Genomic DNA, 17,729 nt, shown 5'->3' on the forward strand with positions numbered 1-17,729 from the left:
GTGTTACGACGTGACTTGTACGGATGGTGTAACTACGTTTAATTATGTGGGTTGTCCTTGACCAACCAGACTTTCCCTTTGCTTATCATAGATGCGTGACAGATGCAAAGTTGACTTTTTCTCAATGGAAACTTGATAAAAGAGGAAGAAGAGTTTGGCTTCTTTTCATAAATTAAATTTTGCTACCCATTCTTCGAGTTCAATTTGCCTTGGCGTTATTAATTCCATTATGTTAATTAAGTGAAAGATTAAGATCTCATACATCGTAATCGTCATTGATTACGTACAATTCCCGCATTCCACTTGATGACGGCGGCGTTACACTTTTTCGAGTTACGACGATTCGATGACTCTGTATCATTGGAGCGAAACGTGAGCGAGTGAGAAACGACGGACTCCACGCGATGGACGGGATCAATCTATGCGCGTAGACGCTCCCTTCCTCGCCTAGAATCATTGTCGCGATAATGGACGGTCGTCGTTGCTCGATCGCGGGTTCCTGTCGGAACGGGAACGGGAACGGGAACGGCGGCGATGGAACACCCGTTGATTCGTTTATCAAGTATAGGAGCGAGAGGGAAGGGGAGACTATCTTCCGAGCGGCGCGCCATCGTTTTCCTCCCACTAATGTATGTAAGAGGGAGAAAGAGAGAGAGAGAGAGAGAGAAAAGACATTGCTCTCTATAGAACGAGAACGCAGGTGACGGGTCACCGGCAGGCTATTTACCTACTTTAACCTGCCCATACCTCGCCTCGCGCCTCTCTGCCTTTATTCGCCGGCTCCCTTCTTCTCGTTTCCTCCCCGATATCATTCCCGGTCGCAATTTTTGGACGATCCGCGTTGGTTTATGTATCTAATACGCGGCACAGATTCCGTGCAATCGGGAAATTATAACAAATGATGATCATCGCGAGCCGCTCTACTATACAAGATTATGAAAATTGCCACAGAATCATTGCTACGGTGTAGCTTTATTAACTGTATTATTGTAGAGTCTTCTCTCGGTTATATATGCGAGTATATTATACAATTCTTTAGTATATACTTTTTGGATTTTAATTAAGTAAATAACCGGTAATTGATTAAATGAGAGTAACGCACGCGCGCAACAATGGAAATTAATTACTCGAGTAACAGAATGCTCTTACTTAAGGGTCTTATCTGGAATTGTGCCATGTACATTCAGAGATAATGTAATATATTTAATGGATTAAACGTAATATTACATATATATATATGTATGTGTGTGTGTGTGTGTGTGTGTGTACTTGATTAATGTAATATATTTAAGTAATGGAAACGATAAGCAATGTTTCCCTCATGATAACGAAAGTGTAGCAAACTGTTATTTCCATCATATCCATGATTTTCAACATAGTTGCGTAAATTGGAACATGTATATTCATGAAGAAGCCTGTCGATCTCCTTCGCCAGATAAAATCTGAATTTTTCTTTATTCAGACTAGCGGGCTCAGACTTATTCAGAAAGCGGGCCACAGTTTTCGAACGATGTCTTACAAAGATTTTAGACAAAGTGATAAAGTGATTCTACTGTTACATCTAACAATATCACATTAAGGACATTACTAAAGGCATATTTTTCTCACATGAATCGTATTCCGTGGTTGATTCACACGGAACAAAGTCGGCTTCATGAAAGGTATTTTAGAAATGACAATATTCAGCTGCCAGAGAGATCGCGAAAGATTAATCTCACTCTATTATCGTGTCTCTCATTGACATTCTTTAATCAGATTGTATTTAAATTGCTATTAAATAATCGTTAGTATTATACGTGATTTAATCGGCCATAGATTTTGAAACGAGCGCGATGGCGAGATTTCTTGTTCGCGCTTCGAATTGGCGCAATAATCAGCTTTGACCGGCTTCGGTGGGAAATATCGGCTAAATATAACCAGGACCAGAAACTGATGGAAAAGAGGGGCAGGCTGCACGGTGGGAGCCACGCGTCATAAATGTAGGACATTGCCGTCTCGTCTTTGAGAAGATACATGAAACTGAGAATGAGAGAGAGAGAGAGAGGAGAGAGAGAGAAGAGAGAGAGAGGAGAGAGAGAGAGAGAGAGAGAGAGAGAGAGAGGGCGGGCGATCGCGAAACACGATTCCAGAGATTATCAATTATATCACAATTATTATTTTCAATCGTGAGACTGCATTCAGCCTTGGAGCCGCGAGAAAGTCAATTCCCGGCAACGTTATGTATTATGGGATGTGTCGTATTACATCGACATTAGTCGACGCATACTCGCAGGGAATCGTAAAATCTCTCTTCTGTCGAGGGAGACATATGCTGTACGATTCTCCCGTATCGTCGTGGCATTTCTGTTTCACCGTATATTCCATTTAGAGACACGACGCTTTGGTCCGTGCTTTCACTTCGACAAACACTTTCGCCGCTTCGACGTCGCGAAAAATCACAACGCTCCAATTAGCGAGAATACATTTCTCACAATGAGTATAAAAAGTCCAAGATGGCACGAGTCAGTCGGTTCTTTATTCGGATAATTTGGAGGAGAGGAGAGTGCGCAAGAGTAACCGAACTGGAATTAGTTTACGCGCGAATTGCGATGTATGTTTGTAGCGTGATTCGTTCGTTAAGAAACCGCTCTTTCGATTAATTCGAGAAAATTGTCGGAATAGAGGGGAGAGGACCGATTGCGCGCGGCCCGGGAGGTTACCGTGCCGTCACGAGTACGCGCGTCTCGAAAAGCCGACCGTGAGTTCGAAAACTAGTTCAATTAGAGAAAACCGCGGAAAAGGAGATATCTCTGGCGGCGCATCGAGGTATGAGGGTTTCGGGGGCAAGCCATCGGTCTCGCCGGCCCGTAAGAGACCTTCTCCCGTTTGTCCGTGGCTTGTACGCGACGCATCGCGAAGCGCATCTCCCTTTTCGACTCACACATCCCCTCGCTCCTTCCCTGAAGAGACTACACGGGTTTAATATCGAACGGTTTGCTCATAACTTTTCGGAGCGACGATCAATCTCGAGCGCTCGACGTCGTTTTGCCGGGGAGATTTAAAATTAACAGGAATTTTTATTTTATACAAAGAGAGACGCGCGAGTCTCTCTTCTCCGCGAGAGAGGGCTCGGTCGCTCTCGAAAGAGGAGTTCGAAAAAAGGTCTTGGAAGCACCGACTGCGGTTTCGGTAGAAGCGAGCTGGACGTGTCGAGGCTGTGACCGCGTTTCACGCTGAGCTAAGTGGCACGCGCCTGCCTGCCTCTCCTCCACCGTTTGTTCATACACATCACACGCGCGTTTCATGTTCTCCACCCTGTCCGGCGTCGCCGTCATCATTACCATCGACCTCACCGTCTTTCTTTGTTCCTTCGTCTCACGCGTTTGCGTATCGTCCTCTTCACGTTCTCCCTTTGCAAGTCTCGAAAATTTAAACATTTAACCCTCGGTCGCGCGATGCATACTATAATTTTCTCTCTGTAATATGCAAGCTGTAAAAATTTATTTTTACGTATCTCTGCTCTTCTTGTACACCTCTTTAGTATATTAACAATTTTATAAAGTTGTTGAAATATTTTGTCAATTTTCTAACCAGATTATGCAGAGTCGATTCCTCATTTTCCATTGTTTTCTATTTTATAAGAAAAATAGCTACGCATAAAATAATACAGATAAAGATGTTAAAAAGTATATACAACTAGACGTGCGAATGACTCCTCGTGATCGATGAGCGATATTTATTCATCGAGTGAATTATTCCCTAAGGACGACGTGCAAAATGAGATTTCTTTACCGCGTTAGTCCGGCGGATTTCCAGCGGAACAACTTGCGGAATATTCCCATGAATAGCAAACGCGAATGGAAATATCGGGTGAAGGAAGAATGAACGCTTCGATCAAGTCGCCCGTTTCGAGCCGAGCTTCCCGAGATTCGAAGAGGCGTGCATTCTGATACGGGTTCCTACTTCGATATGTCAAGGACTTGCGATTAACTTGGCGATTGTTGGTGACTGTCTCCTTAGAAACTCGCCGCGGAGGAACGCTGCTATGATACTGTATCTCGTATATATCGTTTCTTGGTAAAAGGTACTCGGCGCGATACTCGGCCGAGTTCTCTCCCATAGTGGTTACTTTCATTATCAAACTGTATCCATTTTTTTGTCGGTCTCCCTGTCGACAGATAAGCAATTTCCTGTCCTGTAACCTCGTTACATCACGCGCCGTGCGTTGCAAAAGTCGGTTTCGTTTCGCGCAGCGACTCGCAATCTTCAACGTTGAGTATCCTTAGAGCTTAAATTTTGCTCAATTTTAAGGAATTTTAAGTTGTGTCGTCTATTTATTCGCTTGCAACTCGAGCTTATGTATATCGATGCCTCGATATTTTTGCCAACTCTACTCAACGACGATTATATTTATTCCGCCCGATCCTTTTGGTAGCCGGTCTGCGTTTTCGAGACTATATCGGCACAATTTATCTTATTTTCTACGTGAAATGGCGTTAGGTCCCAGATTCGGGAGGAGCGCGCTTAGAAAGTCAATCTAGGGTGTAATTCTATACGTATATCGCCAACGTAGTTTAGGTTAATCGCGGTTGCCGTTCCAACAAGTAGGCGACCGTAACTAACCAGCCGAGTGAACTAGGCGAAATTAGAATGTTTTCTCGATTCACCGCCGCACTGGTTTCCAACGTGTACGAGTACGAGTGCGCGCGAGTACCGCGCGATTGCGGCCAGTCGATTCCGAGATTTCCGCGGGAAATCGAGAGATTAAACGAACGCGAGAGAGAAACGGAACGCGAAAGTCATGTACAGCCAGGGATGATAACTCGCCCGCATTCGGATGTCCGATTACATCTAGGGAAATCAAAGTCCGAAATCAATCATCTGTTGGGCGATTATCAATCGATTATTCGTATTTAAATGAGGAGAATATTTGTCTATCAAAGATAAATGAAATTGCGAGTGACACATTGACGCTTGCTAAAGGAACTTTTCTCTAGCGTGTAAGAACGTGCATTTCTCTCTTTCTCTCTTTTCGCTCCTCTCCCCGTCTCTCTCTCTCTCTCTCTCTCTCTCTCTCTCTCTCTCTCTCTCTCTCTTTCTCTCTCTCTCTCTCTCTCTCTCTTTCTCTCTTCACGATGGGCAAGGCGTACAAACGGTTTCACTTTTAGGTCACCTTCGCGTAAGTATACTCGGATTTCACCACTTTGCCCGACAGCTTCGGGTCCTTTCGCTCTTTCGAAACTTTTGATATTTCTCAGTCGCTGTATGCGCGCGGGATTAGTCTTCATTGTCCTTTGATACTCTCATGGATTTTAGCCTTACGAGATTTATTTGAGTTTAAGTAATCGAGACTGTGCATATCCGTTTTTTTTTTCTATGGAAAGCGATAATTTTTAAAGGCACGTGGTGGCGAAATAATTTCGTTCGAGGGGATACGCTTTCGCCTCGGTCAAAAGAATAATTCATTTTTCTGCTCTCGGCCCTGAATATATTTACAAACCTACAAAAGTCTTACATGTGTCCGTTGCTTTCCCAGAGCCTCTATCTCGTTTAACCTCGGTGCTTCATTACGAAAGTAGTTGTTAACGTAATAGTAACCGAGTATCGCCAACCGAAATCAAAGTCGAGAAGCCATTAATAAGCGTTTCAGCAACTTTAACCTTTCATAAAAAGAGAACAACATCTTGTTTTTAATGCATCTTTTTCATATCTATAAGAAATTCTCGTTTATATATGTAAATATCTTAGAGAAACTTTCTGTATGCGTGCAATTACATGGGGTGATCTTTAAGTATTTTCCGAAAATTAAAAAAATAATTCCTCAGATGATTTTATCTAAGAAGAGATTATATAATATAAACCTTTGTTATAAACGACTTAATTTCAGAGAAACAGACTGTTTAACAAAAAAAATTACATTTTTTTGCAACTGATAAAAAATCCAATCTTAATAACTATTTATACATTGATAACGTACAAGTCGAATTTTTCAATCCTTCGAAACTAAAAATCAGTCCGTTAGTTACTTTTCATATACAATAAATTTCAAGAGAATAATTGGGACCTTTGAGATTTCAGAAGTCATTTATGACAAAAATTATATGTAGACTTTTTTTCATCAAATCATTTAAGGAATAACTTGTTTACTTTTTGAAATGTAAATGTAAAGAGACACCCTATATTATTAATAATTTATTTTTAATAAACACTTTTTATATATATAACGCGTCAATATATTGAAACAAACTTTGAAATGTTTTATGAATTATAACTAGTATAATAATGAATATATGTGAGAAGGGCTTGCCATATTCTTAGGATACATATATGTATACTTACGACCGTGAACGATTAACTTTAACGAAAAACTCTCGCGATGCTCTAGCCAACGCGCGTACAACACAAAAGGCTCGTTGTGACGAGACGGGACTCGGTCTCGGTCCACTTCGCGCGGCTTCGAGTCGCAAGTACGTTCTACTTGCAATTCGGAGCGCTGCGTAAGAGTAAGTATCTGCCTGCACCCTGTATATTATAAACGAAAATCGGTACTTTCAATTCACGTAATACACTCGATCTAATTGTTAATTAATGAGGCGGATATTTTCTAATTTGCTCTAGAGCATTGCGGAGCATTACAATATGCTTTACGTCGTAATCTCGTAATACAACGTGGATAATTTAAAATAATATTACGTTTAATGGATATTAACGACATGATATTTATTGAAAATGAGATTAATCTTTAGACCCAGAGTATATAAGTCGCGACAAAAGCGAGTCTCTCGCTCTCTCTCTGTGAAGAAGAGCGCTTCTAATCGTTTTCTCACAGGAATAATTATCCACGTGCACGACTGGCCTATTTAATTCAATGAAGCGAGCCATTGACGGACCTATTCAATCACGCGACAACGCGACGAGGTCAGGTTAACACAACAGACAGAGGCTGTGTAGGTTACGTACAAAAGAGAGGGTCACATAAAGTATTCACCTATACGAATCGAACACATCGGAAACTGCGAATTGGAGCTAGTAGCGATTGATGTTTGGTCGATTTCTGTGTTAAGCCATCCGCGAGAGCATTGATTACAATCATAAATTCAATGCAGAAACTCTGATATCGATATAATTTCTCTCCCTTATTTTTTAATTCTATTCTTAGTATTTTAATGGTAAATTTTTCGGCTAAAGAAAAGAGAAAGTATCTTTTTAGCTATAATTTCGTTTTTCTTAAAGATATGTATGTAAAAAGATTTTCACAGATAAATTAAAGAATATATTTAATTTTACTGAATGCTTTAACTTTTTATTATAAAATATGGCTTTTTTGTGAAAAAGTAAGCCTCAGTTTCTTTTCCAAAGTTTAGTTTTTCCTTTACACACACACACACACACACATTCATTATATCCATTTTTAATATATTTATTATCATTAAAGAGTATCAAAATCTCTTATAATTGATTTCCTTCATCTAATCACGAATATAAATGAATTTTGTTAAAATTTAAAAAAATTAATCCTTTTATTTTTTTAGTTTATTTCTTTGAAAGCAATTTTAATACTTTTCAAAAGAGATAAAGTTTAAAAACATAATAACTTAAAAAATTTTTTTATTATGCCAACAAGAAATATGAAGAAAAATATTATTTTTAAAGAAATGAAAGAAACTTTATGAACTTTAATGAAAGAAATTTTATTTTTTTTTCAACGAAAAGATACATTTTTTGCATAAAAATGATTTTTGTTACTGCATCTTTGGGTTTAAATTGTCATTATTTTATAATAATGGGTTTCCAAGTCTTTTCTTTGCTTCTTCTCTCATATGATTAATCATGCACAAAGTATCGACGCTAGACGCGAGATCATAGAGGATCACGATGACGCATAGTAATGTCTTATTGTTAATGTTACCTATTGGACACGACACGCCGTGTTTCTCTCTCTCTCTCTCTCTCTCTCTCTCTCTCTCTCTTTCTCTCGCGTCGTTTAACAATATTATAATTTCTCCATACGCGCGAGAGAAGGCGTGTGTCTGTAATCTAGGCTAACCGCGCCGGTCGTGTCGTAAGTGGGAGCATAACCCTCTCGTATCTCCGGTACCATCGTATCCCGGGTGTCGCACCGCGAACACATACGATTTATGCACGCGCTTGGAATAAACATCAATACTTTGAAACCCAGAATCTATGAAGACAAATTCACGAAAGATGTGTATCCGTACTATATAAAAAGGCACACAAAGATGATATTCTTATCGAATTTTTTAGTGAAATTCTGATTAGCGAAAACTTACAATGTCTCGAAACATTTTTTTACTGCTTGTTGCACATTTGTTTAAATATTTTGAAAATTATAAATATCTGTTGAAGTAAATGTCATGAGAGAGAGAGAGAGAAATAAAAAGAGATTCTATCTTATTACATATATTTTATACATACATGCTCCCTTAAACTTTTTTAAATATGTCAGAATTATATTTTACTTAGATTTTTTATATTTTATTTTGAATAAATTTGTAATTTAATTTGTGAATTTTTCGCTCACGTTCTTTGTCGAGCGTTTCGTGTAAATTATCGAGGCGAGTTTGCGAGATCCCTCAAAGACGTCGTCGTGCAACCTACCTGCCTACCTACATAAACACGATGCTCCGCTTTGCTTTCCGTTCTCCTTACGAACGTCGTATCGCACCTTCTCAGAGAGATGGCAAAGGAGAACGAGAAGGGAGAAAAGGAGGAGGAAAAGGAAAAGGAAGAGGAGGAGGAGGAGGAGAAAAAGAGACTCGTGCAAAAAGCTTCGCTACTCGCAACGCAACCCAATTTCGTTACCGCGCGGTAGTTTCCTACGTGTATCGACATGATCGTAGGTCAAGGTTGATGATCGAATCGCGCGATTTCTTATTTAATGGCGTTCTAATTTAACGCTCGAATTTTTTCGATCAAACACCAATTAAGGATATATTATAAGCGAACGAATAATAAATATAATTTTCCAAAATTTATCTCTGAAATTATTATATTTCTCGACAATTCAGTACTTGGAACTTTTTTTCTACACTACTTAAATGGAACATTTATTTTCCCTTTTTTACATTTTATTCAATTATTATATTTATTTAATAAAATATGTATTTGCTTTTCCTTTCTATCATTATCTATGGAAATACTCAACTTTTTTACGGCGGTTGTGTATACCAGCGTCGAAAATGTCTGACGACAACAGTTGTACGCTCTAGAAGATCTCGCGTTACTTTCGCATGTTTACACGCGGGTCTCGAGTGGGTGCTCTTAAGAGGGAAGTATTCGCGTGGACATGTCACACACATAAATATACCGTGGCGTAAACAATTATTATCTACTACGCGGTATCTCTCGTCACCTCCAGGCGCGATCTCGCGATTTATGAATCAATATTTTATACGTTATAATGCGGCGAATATACGCGCGCGACACGGATTCGTTTAACGATGCGATGAAACGTTCTCATTAATCGCGGACGACAATATTGGCCCGCGGATTGCGCGTATATCCGATAATTATTATGATTAATGCGAATTTCATTCCGTGTTTGCGGAGCCCCTTCTCCCTGCGATTAATGGACCGAGGATCGGCGCAGTCTATTTCTTTCTCCTTTTCCGCCCACCTCTTCCTCTTCCCCCTCCTTCCGTCCGTTTCCCTTCTCGCGAGAGAAGAGAATGCGACCACGCGGAAATCACGCGCCGTTCGTTACGCGTGTGTTCGATCGGCTGACGGTTATGCGCGTGTGGGCGCAATTTCAATGCGCCCGTGCCCAAGTATACGTGGCGCGCACGATGCACCCGTAACAAAGTCGTTTTGCTTCTCGTTATCGTCGTTTCCGAGACTTGGCCTGGCGAGAGTAGCCTAGGAATCAATGTCGTTTACACGCCGTTGATCGCATAGCGGTTAGGTTTTTAATTCAATATATACACATTGTTTCGCGAGTTTTAGTTTCTCTTGTAGTTTCCTCTCTCGATTGATAAACGTAACGTGCGAATGATTAAGTTATTCTAAAGATTTTTTGGGGATTAATTCTCGCGTCTAAAAAATGTTTTATATTTATATCATTTTTCAAGAACATGTACGGAAAGTAATTTATAGGTTTACCGAATAAATTATATGAAAAATACATTTTCTTTTACTTTACAACATTGCTGCAATATATAATAATATTAAGATAAATATTTGTTACTGTAAAAATTGTAAATTATACATTTGTCTATGCATCCAAGTATTTTAATAATTACAGAGAGTCTTTTATATATGATACGTATATAATATTATCGAATAAAAATATCATGATTTTCTCTCTCCCTTTTGCATGTTTCACGATTTCGAAAACTATATTCTAATTTTTATATTTTCTTCGTGCGTTTATACTTTACACACACACACACACACACACACACACACACACACACACACACACGTGAAAAGAAAGAAAATTATCAAAAGGAGCTGCGTGGCAGCGCTAGAACATATCATTGTGTTGCATAACGTATCGTTTCTTATCATTTTTGTTCTCGTTCCTGAGCTATAAAATAAAAATATTTATTTTTATTAATCTTTTAGGTAAACTAAAATAACGTGAACAAAACTTGCGCGCGCATACATCTATATCCGATTATAGATCTCTGATGTATTTCGATTCGATAAAATCTAATATTTTCAAAAGTATTTTTACCATATTCAAAATTCGCGTTTCATCTCGCATATGACATTACGCGTTCGCATTGATTTTGCACGTTGACTACAAAATCGTATTTACGTCTACGATCCGTCGAGCTCGCGCTCGCTGGGCGCGCTTGGTCCTCGCGAGCGGCGGATAATATTGCGGCACGGGGAGTGAAAGCGACACGGTGAACCCGCTTACGAGGTTACCCATGTACTTTTACTCCGAACCGAGCTGTATTATAGTGGCTACTTACCCGGCAGTCCCTGGCATAGTTATCACCAGAAATATCACCGTGTTGGAAAGCCCGCGCGCAAAAGCCGCTCGCGCTATCCATTCTCTGCTCGCTCTCTCTCGACAGAACTTCTCTTTTCTCTTTTGCTTCCTGCAAAATTTCTATACACACACACACACATATAATTTTTTATATTAAATACACACACCACACACACATAATTTCTCCCTTCCGCGTGAAATCGGACTGTCGAGAATATTAGAAAACTCATTCATTCCAACAAGTGTGGGCGACTTGGTTCTGACCTCGATAAAAACGTTCAGGAGCTACCTGAGATAATCTTTTCTGAGGTTTGTGCTTTGTCTTTGTAATTTATGAAACTACAGCTACGAGAGAAGACATCGGAGTTGTATTTCGAGAAAATACCTGAGTTGTATTTATATTGTACTCGTCTCTATAACTTTGTTTTTTTTTCAAAATGCCTTCCTTTTTTGTCGATTTTGTTGTTTTAGTCATGCTTTTAAAAGCTTTAAAGATTAAAGGATTTTTGATCGCTTATGAAGGATTAATATTGCGCAAATTGCTAATATTATTTACATTATAGAGGTACGTGATGAAAAGGCTATAAGAATTGATGTAAAATTAAGCGACGCTGGTTGGCGCGTACATTGTATCTTGAATATATATGAATGTTATTTAAATTAAATTACTCGAGGGTTTTAAACGTAGCGGGGTCAAATTTTAAAGCCCCCCGTTGTGTATGCGCGTTCGCGTTCTCGCATGGTTGACTTCGGAATCGATTTTCATTATCGTTTTATCCGAGGCTTGGCAAGAGAAGAAGCTTTCTCTCCTGGACAAAGCAAACGCCATATGCCGTCCTGGACAATGATTCGAGTAGAAACGAGAGTCTCGTCGGAGGGCGGGTGTGTAGGATGGACCCCTCGGTTTCTCGGTCCCTTCGAGACGCGTTTCGATTCTTTCGGATGCCCAACGATACGGAACCCTTCGAGCCCTCTGGATTTTCGCCCTCGCTGCTCGTTCTGTTCCATCAATACAAGGGTGAAGATACGTACCCTATCTCGTTTCTTTTTACTTTGAGAGACGATTTTTCATAGTTAGATGTTCGTAGAATCGTTTTCAACCGCTTTATTTCAAAATTAAACGAATCTCTCTTTATACATATTTTAATAATATGGAAAAATTTCGTAATCCCAAAATTATATGGAATTTTCGATTAACCGTTCGTTCCTTGATATAAATAAATATTTGCATCATTAAAATTCTTTCATTTCATTAAAGTCGAAAGTCTCGGAGTTATAAACTTCAATTTTGTACTAGAATATTACGAACATTATTACAATAAAAAATATATCGCGCATTGCACAATTATAATATTTGGCTTAAAAAGATTTTATTATAATAGATTTTGAAATATAACGGAAATATATCTCTCTGTACAAGGTTACGATATAATGTGAATGTAAGGTAAAATAAAAAAAGATTCGATTTTTAGCATTTGTAAACTTATATATGCGACGGTGCATCAAGAGGCATGTTAATCGCGCTTTCGGAAATTACAAACGGAGCACGATGCAATCGGCGAGAATTAATGCGCCCACGTCGCTGATATTGCGTCTTGCCAAACTCTGGCAGAAGTTTCCGTGGTAATCGTCTTCGCATTCGCTCTACTGTAGTGGAAAAGCCATTCGGATGTTCGCAGAGTTCCTCGTTGCGGTTTTGGAACCGCGCTCGCGCACAGCTGTGCCATTCTCTCTCTCTCTCTTTCTCTCCCTCTTTCTTCGATCGTCCTTCGTTGTCTCACGACTTGAAACGAATCTATATACACAGTGCGTCATTTTTGTGGCAAGGACGAGAGAGTGAGTCTCTTTTCGTCCTTATTCCATTCACTGGTCCACCACCATCATCATCATGATCGTCATCATCATCATCATCATCATCATCATCATCATCATCATCATCATCATCATCATCATCTGCCACTATACATGTACCATCCACAGAGAGACAAACGACCAAAGGATCTTAAATGCGAGTCGAAGGTAAATAGAATCTGGGATTCCCTACCTGTTATATAACAGATGATTCTTTCCAAAATGGACAAGAAAAGGAGACGTATTGTAATCGAGTTTTCTTGTCAATCTTTGAATTATTTGGAAATAATACGTATATTCAGTATAGAATAAAAATATCCAGCAGTTTTCTCCTGTGTATTAACGCGAGAAAAAAAAATCCAAATTAAGATAAACAAAGATACAGAAAATAATTTCGTATAAATTTAATTTTTATTTTTGTGAAAGATAAATAAAATAAAAATTGGCATTCATAGAAACATCTAGAAATATATTCATCTAGAAATATATTCATCTAGAAATATATTCATCTAGAAATATGTTTATAAATCTTCGATAAACGAACCAATAAGACGTTCCATGAGATATAAAATTTACGATGCAGCAAATATGCGAACGTTCTACTCTACTTCTTTTCAATTAAAATAAAAGTTTTGATTAAACAAAAATTGCGGACGTGTTTATACAATGTAATTTCAAGTATATCAACAGAAAATGGCCTTTACTATTTGAGCAAAATTAAAGAAATATCAATTAGCATATTTACATATTGGTAAACATGATCCGTACAAAAATCAATTTTTGATGCGGCAATGTAATTGACATTGTAATATAAAACAAGTAGGACCATTCAAAGAGAGAATGAGGCTATATCTTAATATAAATATATATAAATATATATTGTGTATAAATACACTATGAAAAATATGTATGTATACGAGTGTGAAAAGTTGTAGATTACATGAGAGTAATAACAGATACATAATAAGATCAAAACAATAAGTATAGGGTTTGTGAAATTTTCGATACCACCAAGTAATTGAAAATAAAAAATAAATATTGTAAATAGATATTTATGTATATCTAATATCTGCATGGTGATATTCGATGTCTCTTTTCTTGCTGTCGAAGACTCGGATTCTTATATATTCCTTTCAAACTTATATTCCATTGTATCTAGTCATTCTTATCTCGTGTCATAGTCCTAACGTCAAAGTTCCCCAATCGACATCTATCTATCTAATCGATCGTTGATGACACCTGGCCTAGTGGTACAGTTAGAACGAGTGGGAGTAGGTATTAAACATCGCGGCTACAAAAGAGGATCGAGGTTAACGATAAATCTCTCTCTCTCTCTCTCTCTTTGTCTCTCCCTCTCTCTTTTCTCGCGGACCTTTTTCGTAAGCAAAGAGATTCGACGAGAGCGAATTATCGATCCGAATGACATCTGGGGAAAATGTGCTCGTGATAATATTCTTCTAACTTGTGAGCCTTAAAATTACGTTAAGATTCGAGAAGAAGGAGGAAAGATAGGAAAAGAATCTATTATACTTAATCAGATTATTTATTTTATTATTTTAATTATTTTTATATTTTAAATATTTATTTATTTTAATACAATTTATTTTTATACAATATGATGCAATTCGATTTAGAGATATTATCAGCGAAACTTTCAAGACTTTGTTCAATCGTCGACGGCATCAAAATTTAATCCAGGATTTAATGATCGCTTATACAACTACTCGCTTACATAGCTCCGCCGATTCTCCTCATAATTCTCAAAAGTCTCGACGAAATAATATATATCGCGGTATCTCTCTCTCTCTCTCTCTTTTCAATGGACGCATTATTCACAGTCCTCTCTTAATTACATTAGGGCGATACGCTCCCCCGGGGCTGAATAGAGACCGGCGCTGGAATTGTTTCCACAAAATTGCGACACGACACCGTTTCACCGCTGCTAATTCACCGAGGAGATTTATGCTAGCCGCCGCGCTTTAACTCCTTCGACTCCCCCGCATTCCTCTCGGCACCGACCTACTTTTCCCATTATCATAACGTAACTATCGTCGGCCGGTATCGCTGATAAAAATCAGCCCGTACGCGTCTGTCAAAAGATCGTCGAGGGCATCGCGTCTTTTCCCTGGCGTTTCATAAAGGAACACTGCAATCCGCACGGATCTCACAATGCGCGCGCTGATCTTACAATTAAGCCAGTCCTAATTTTTTGTGTGCAAAGTATCCTTCGAGTACTTGTATCTTTATTCGCGCTTCAAAAAATAAAAATAAATCTGATAACAACAAAGTTTCAATTCGAGCTTCTCTAATCGCATATGAAAAAAGCTCACATTATTTCAATGATTTCCATCTGTAACGCTATAAAAACTCGGGGAAAAAAATGTATTCTATATATGTAAATACATAACAAATCAATTTTCGCACATTCGACTCATCTCACGATTATATATACTCGACTCGCAAACATTTTTTAGAAAGAAGATGTAGGAACCATTTATGCGGCATTCGGTGCGCGATGGAAAAAAAGGATTCTGTATCACAAATATATATAGATGCAAAGCGGATGGAAAAAGCGTATATGCATTGCTGTTCGAAAAGCTTCATGGAGGAGGATCTTTTTCCCCCTCTCCTTCTTGTGCGAATGTGTCTCTGTGTGTATGTATAATGGAGGCTCGAAAAACGAGGCGAAGCGAGGTGAAGAGAGCTGACCTACTGTGGCAAGTGGCTCAGGGCCGTCGTTGTCCAAATCGTCCCCTCGATCGCCCCTCCCCCCCCCATCGGGTATTCTCTCTCCATCCGGCAGTATATTCAAGTCTCTTTCTTTTTTTCTCTTTTTTGAACGTAATATCCTCGTAATATCCTCACTTTGGTCCCCTTCCTTTTCTCTTTCTTCGTCGATCTTTCCTGCTCCTTTCCCTTTACCCTTTTCTATAACTTGCGATCAGGATTTTCGCTAACGTTCCCGATAAGCTAAATGGACCGTAACGCCCGCATAATAATGCCCGGAATCTATCGTGACATCGTTCCGTGTGATGATAACGTACCGATTTTATAGCGATTAGATGAGAATGCCACTGTATAAGCGTGAGGGTGAAAGATAGTTGAGAACGAGACAATATAGAGACGAGTCGCGAGAATATCGAGCTAATGTATGGCGGTTCTCTTCCTGAGAATGCTTTCTAGCCGATTCCAAGTAGAGCCATTGCTCAATGTACGGCATTGCAAATGAGCTTATTATAGCGTTGCTTATTTTCTCGTTTTAACATTCGTTTCTACATTTTATTATTTTGATTGTACGCGCGAAAAAGAGCGCGCGTACAAAAAGTAATAAAATATTACTACTTTGAATGTCTTAAGGTATTAATTTATTCAACACATATCCTCTCTATTTTATTATTATTATAATTTTAGTCAATTTTCTTATTTTTGTTTCTTTTTTTCAAATCGTACAAATTAATTGATTTTTAAATTAACTATAAGGATAATTTTACAAAGAGATATATATACAAGATTGTATACGTTAAATTTTGATTGTATAAGTTAAATTTTGATTATTTCAAATTATTGAATTTTTTGCTGAAGATTGGGCATAATGCGGTTTGCTTTGGTCCACGGCAATGTATCGTTTATTAGCCAGGTCCGATTTAATATCCTCGATTCGTGACCGGCTCTCTTGTGCCTTTTGCGCACGGGTCGACGTAAACGCCCACCCGAGGAGGAAAGTGAATCAGCGGCGGTCGCTGAGTGAAAATCATCTAGTGAAAATGTGAAGGTCGGATAGAGTGGCCATTTGAAAGTTCTGCCATAGCTTCCAGCTATAAACCGATTTTCACTCTGCCATCGTCGTCGTGGATATTCCTCGTAAAACGTACGGCAAAAGGTCGAATTATTATGGTCGAATTATTACAAGATCCTAGGTACCGCTAGATACGTGCACACGCGAGTACAGCTGATGCGTTCACGAAGGTAGCGAATTGTTCCGATTGAAGCGACACATGTTAATTTTTGTACCGATACTGTATTTTTATGCTGGATTAAAAAAAAAGATATACATATACATATATATATATATATATATATATATATATACACACACATATGTATAAAATTTAAATTTTATTATATACTTACTCTCTAAAAGTGAATCGTGTATTATCACTGTAATTAGTGCTGTACTTATAACTGCTTGTAACCAGTGAGTATTTACTGTTTTTTAGTAATAATACATTGATTCCCGCTAGTGAAAGTAGTATATATATTACTTTCACTAGCGGGAATCAGTGTATTATCACTGAAAAACAGTAAATACTCACTGATTACAAGCAGTTATAAGTACAGCACTGATTACAGTGATAATATACTGATTCACTTTTAGAGAGTATATATTTGTGTAAAATTTGCAGTTAAATGCTTCGATTCTACATCATTAATTTTCGAGATACGCAAATAGATTTATGTACTTATATATCTTTTCTGATTTTTGATTTCAGAAGTTGTGTCCATCATTGTTAAGTCGATACGCGGTCATATCAGAGCGAAGCAAATTATGTTGAGTAAGTAGATACACGTATGAAATAAACCTTTCAATAAATATGCTGATTATTTATACCTTTTGCGGTAAAACATATATCCGAATAAGAAGAACTATTACTTAGTCAAATATTTAATAAAATATTACTAATAGTAAACCCATGTACACTCACTAATAATTTATTAACATAAATTTATTAAAAATTAAAATATTGCAAATATTACAGTCAATTTTGATATTAGCGCATAGATGGATTCAAAAGTGTCCTTCTCTTTAATATAGATCCAAATTTCGTTAAAACTAAAATTCTTCTCAATTACAATTAAGATTAAAATAAAAATTGAAACGTTATCAAAGATACTTAAAAGTTGGATCAAATTTTCGCGGAACGTTATTTACGTAAAATTT

At 38.1% G+C, this 17,729-nt stretch overlaps 1 protein-coding gene across 2 annotated transcripts in view; it reads left to right on the top strand.

Moving 5' to 3' along the window:
- Positions 1-17,729, top strand: part of LOC105250149 (protein roadkill) — a 67,117-nt gene that overhangs the window by 12,897 nt on the left and 36,491 nt on the right. For both annotated transcript variants that reach the window (XM_025408342.1, XM_025408344.1), the window contains exon 3: positions 17,281-17,343. The gene's annotated coding sequence lies outside the window, so the exon portion shown is untranslated. The remainder of the gene's footprint in view (positions 1-17,280; positions 17,344-17,729) is intronic.

This window comes from Camponotus floridanus, unplaced genomic scaffold (genome assembly GCF_003227725.1).
Source record: "Camponotus floridanus strain SB8 unplaced genomic scaffold, Cflo_v7.5 scaffold20, whole genome shotgun sequence".
In the NCBI taxonomy this organism is placed as follows: Eukaryota; Metazoa; Arthropoda; class Insecta; order Hymenoptera; family Formicidae; genus Camponotus; species Camponotus floridanus.